Here is a 5,000-nt window from a genome sequence, read left to right on the forward strand (position 1 = left end):
ATGCCGAGGGAGATTGGGAGGTGATTAGATAGTTTATTTTGCCAGAGTACGGCCTGCTGACGATTGCCAAGGTAAGATGTAAACCATTTTAAAGATAGAGAATCCAAGGAGAGAGACTTAAGGGTGTGGAGTAGAAGTTGATGGTTGACCATATCAAAAGCTTTGGATAGGTCAATGAAAACTGCGGATGATAGTCTATTGTTATTACGGTTGTTGTTGATACAGTTTGTGAATGATAGCAGGGCAGTGGTAGCACTATGACAAGGTCTAAAGCCATGTTGGCAGTTGGCAAGTAGGTTATTTATAAGAAGGTGATTGAGTATCTGCTTGTGAATGCATTTTTCCAAAATTTTAGCTATAGGGGATAGTAAAGCTATGGGACGATAATTGGAGAAGTCATTGAAATTTCCACCTTTATGTAAAGGGATGATATGTGAGATTTTCCAGATTGATGGTACTTCACCTTCTTTTATAGATCTGTTTATCAGAATGGAAATAGGGTAGGCTAAGGCTTTAGCACCTTTTTGAAAGACTTCTGCTGGGAGTTTATCTGCAGATGGGGAGGTTGGTTTTAACTTTTGGAGAAGGGAGGAGATGTAAGAAGTGGATACTGGCTGGGGGTGAAATTGTGGGGGTGGATTATGAGAAGATGTGGGCAAGTTAGATATATCAGGTGATAAGGTGGCTAGCTAGAGTTTGGATGGTTTCTGTGAAGAAAGAGTTGAAGGCATTGGCAGTTTCGTTTGGATTATTGGGGTTAGATCCTTGGGGTCTGGGTGTGATTGATTGGCCTGGGTAGAGAAGATTATTAATACTAGCCTAGAATTTTTTAGGTTGCCTGGTAGAGGATTGTTGTAATTGTAGATAGTAATTCTTTTTATCTAGCAGGATGGCTCTTTTAGTACTGTTTCTGTGTTCTCTAAAGGTTTGATGGACTGACGGATTCTTGGAAGTACACCATTTTGCCCAATATTTATTTCTAAGTAGGATTTTCTGTTTAGTAGTAATAGTAAGCCATGGGGCTGGTTTAGCTATGGTTCTGATAGAACGGGTTGGAGCATGATGATCCAAGATAGCGAAGAATGTAGAATTAAAGTATTCCACGGAATTATTGAGAGGGAGAGTTTTTAATGGAGACCAATTACATTTATTAAGTTCTGCTTGGAAAAGTTCTAGGTTGAAATGCTTTTTAGAGCGTATTGTTTGGAAAGTGGGAATGTTATGTTGGTTTTATGTCTAATAATATATGTCAGACAATGGTCGCTAAGGTCATCAGGAAGGATGCCTGTTGTGTAGGTTTGCTGTGGGGTATTAGTTAGTATCCAGTCTAAGGTGGTTGCCTTGTTATTGATTTTATTGGTTCTGGTATGATGATTAATTAGTTGTGAGTAGCCATACAGGTTAATGTGGGTGGTGGGATTTATATTTGTGCAAGAGTTCCAGTCAATGTTAAAGTTCCCAAGAATAATGGTTTCTTGTGGGATATTACTAGTGAGCCAGCTAAGAATGTCTTCTAATATATTACAGTTGTTCCCAGGGGGGAGATAGACACAGATGATATTTATGGCTTTACTAGTATTTAGCTGCAGTTTGGAGATTATTATTTCTGCACTAGCATTAGTAGGTAAGTTAAGGTTAAGTGTACTGACTTGTAGCTCAGTTTTATAGATGATTGCTACTCCGCCTCCTTTTTTGGAAGTACAGTCGAGTCTAATAATATTATAGGCAGGTGGTGAGATTTCAATGTCTTTAATGGAAGGTTTTAGCCATGTTTCTGATAAACATAGGATATCAAATGGCTGAGTCTGTAAGAGAGCATGGAGTTGAGTAACTTTGCATATGCTGCGTGTGTTTAGGTGAGCAATAGAGAGTGAGTTGGTAGGTTTGGGAGGAGGAGGTTTTATAGTATTATTGTGGTTTATAACTGTTGTGGGAGGGGGGTTATTTGGGCCTGGGTTAGGATGAATATCGCCATCTAATAGAGGTAGAAGGGGTGCTATAGGTTTAGGGTGCACTGGTTTGCTGTGGAAATCAAATAGTTTTCTAGTTTTTGGGTAAGAGAAGTTGATGTGAGTAATTCGATGATATTTTGGTAATTGGTAGCAAGGTATATAAGGGATATTTAGCCAGTAATGAGAAGAAGGTTTTGTTTGTGATGAGGTATGTTTGGAAGGTAGTAGGAAGGGGTTATTGGGAGAGTGTTCAAATGAGGTAAGAAGGTAGGTAGAGGCTAGAGAGGGTAATAGGAGTAACCAAATTAGAGTTTGATTTTTGTGGGAGATTGTAGGGATATACATTTTTAAGGATGGTGATTTGAATGGATCAGTGATAGTTTGGGAATAAAGTGTAGGTAAGGTTGAGAGAAAGGTGTTAGGAGAAGTGATTAGGGATAGATAGTGTGGGCAGGTTTTAGAGGAAAAGGGGGTGGGTGTAGTAATTATTTGGTTTATGTGATTGGAGTAATTTTGATGGGGTGTGGTCTGTAGGTGGACTAAGTGTAGGAGAACTGGGGTGGGTGAGATTTGGGGGTAGGGTAGGGGAGCGGAGTGAGCCCAAAGGGTGAACGGAGCGGGATCAGACAAGAGAGAGTTCTGCCAAGGAAGACAATCAGTGAGGTTGAAGAAAAATTCAGCAGGTAAGTTTGGTAAAATTGGAGTTTGAGAGGGACAGAATGTTAGAAAGAAGAGGCTGGTAGGAAGAGATAAAGGCTGTTAGAGAGATAGTAGGTAAGAAGGATGCTAAGAGGGAAGGTAAAGACACAGTGGAAAAACAGGGGCCAATGTGCTATAGGTAGGATTAGCAGGTTTGTATCAAATTGGTAGGAATAGCATATAGAGTGATGCCACCTAGTTGTCAGGAATATAGATGCAAGAGCAAGGCCTTCTTTAGGTGATGGCAGGATAAGGGAAGGATAAAAGTGGGACAGAAGGAAAGATAGGACACGTATTAGAATTAGGGAAACGTGCAGGAGATTAAAGTAAGTGGGGGGGGGGTTTGACTGCTGACTACCTAGACTTGGAAGCTTAGGCTAACCTAGCAGAAGCTAGGTAATTAATCAGGTTACAAAAGTGACATTAGTTATCTGCGTACATATTTTCACTGGTTTATAGGAAGGGAAAGTTTCTCTGGGAGCCCATAACTAGTTCCTGAGATGGATTAATTTCAGTGGCGACCAGCAGATAACATTCAGTTGTTTGCTGTAGGGGCAAAATGATGTACACAGCTAGTGAAATGTAGAAGGAGAGAAAAGAGAGAAAAAAAGGGGGTAAGGCATATAGTACATACAACAAGCAGCAGGTTAAAAACAGCATACAATATTACATTCAGAGAGTATTAGTTGTTGAATAAAAAATACAACTGTACTCTAGGTTACAAACCAGTAACTGATATGGAAGCAAAAACAGGGTTACATTTGCTAATAAGTAACAGACAACATTTTCAGCCAAAGTAAAAAAATCTCACTTTCAGTTTCTATGCCTCTAATAATGGAAACAAAGTGCTGAGAATTTACACTACCAACTAAGTGGGTAATTAGATATCTAAAACACAGTATTAAGGGAATGTATCCCACTCTACACAAATGGGGAATATAACTTTTAAAACATTATACATTTATTGCTGCCAATTGAAGGAAGTCCCTGTGGTAAGTCATATAGTGCGCTAAGCTGAAACAGTAAAGTCAGCTAGGGTCAAAGTTCCATGGGATAAATTATAATGCATGCTAAGACACACTTAGTAACAAAGTTAGTTTAAAGGGAGGAGGACTTAGTTATGGTCAATGGGGCCAGGTAGCTTTGAGAGCTAGGTCGGTGCAGTGCTGAGGGTCTTGTAGCAATGCATATTGATTACATTTAAGTACTACTAAAAACTAGGTTAGAAAAGAGCAGTATTAATGCCTCACACGGAGTGCACTGATTTAGACCTGTACGACACTGTACAGAATTTGGGTTAGTTTTATACTTGGTTAAAGTACTAGTGCCTGGGTTGTGTGTCTCCGGCCAGAATAACTAAGTAAAATTGCAATGCCGCACTTAAAAAAGCTCTTTAGAGCTGTGTGACGCTGTTCATTGTTTGACGAGTCAATTTAACTTGGTAGAAAGTTAGCATGTTGTTATTGATGTCGTAGTTTGTGGGAACATCATTCTTACCAAAAGGGATAATAATACATTTCTTTTGCATTGCGTTTAAGGCCATAACTTTGGCACCAGTCATTTGTTTGTGTAAGACCCTCTTGTAGGATGTTGACACCATTTGGAGATTCTATGACTGCTTCCAGTTTGCAGTCATCAGCAAACGTTGTCAGCCACAGACCTTTAGTTTTAGCTTGCACTTCAGAGAAATAGATTCTAAACAGTAAAGGTCCCAGGACTGATCCCCTGTGGAACACTACTGGTTACAGGTCTGCTGTTGGAGGTGGATTCCCCTATTTTGACTATATTGGTTCTATCAGTGAGCCAGTTAGTGACCCATCTAATGATATATATGTTGATACCTAGATGAGTGAGTTTGTCAATTATGCCTGAATGGGGGATAGTGTCAAAAGCCTTGGCTAAGTCTAGGTAGGCTGTATGCACAGATTTCCCCTCATCAAGGGCCTTGGTGACTGTCTTGAAGAAGTCCACCAGGTTTAATAGGCATGATCTCCCTTTGACAAATCCAAATTGAATAAAGTCAAGTGTTTGGAGGCTACCAACATCTTTATTGATAAGGTCCATGATGATTCTCTCCATGGTCTTGCAGATAAGGCTAGTCTGGCTAATAGGTCTATAGATCCTGGGGTCAATGGAAGCACCATGTTTGTACAAGGGGATAATGATGCCCTTTTCCATTCATCTTGGATGAAGCCAGTGCTTCAACTATGATTGAAAAGAGTACCCAATGGCATTGCTAATTCTTGTTTGAGCCCATGTAGGACACAGCCTGGGATGTTATCAGGTCCCATGGATGCTGTGTTTTTGACCTTAGAAAGGGCATTCACAACTGGCTCTTTAGAGATACAG

At 40.0% G+C, this 5,000-nt stretch overlaps 1 protein-coding gene across 3 annotated transcripts in view; it reads left to right on the forward strand.

Annotated features, from left to right (window-relative positions):
- P2RX1 (purinergic receptor P2X 1) overlaps nt 1-5,000 on the forward strand; it is an 834,383-nt gene that overhangs the window by 583,145 nt on the left and 246,238 nt on the right. The gene's annotated exons all lie outside the window — the stretch shown is intronic.

This window comes from Protopterus annectens, chromosome 9.part0 (genome assembly GCF_019279795.1).
Source record: "Protopterus annectens isolate FY-2018-M chromosome 9.part0, PAN1.0, whole genome shotgun sequence".
In the NCBI taxonomy this organism is placed as follows: domain Eukaryota; kingdom Metazoa; phylum Chordata; order Ceratodontiformes; family Protopteridae; genus Protopterus; species Protopterus annectens.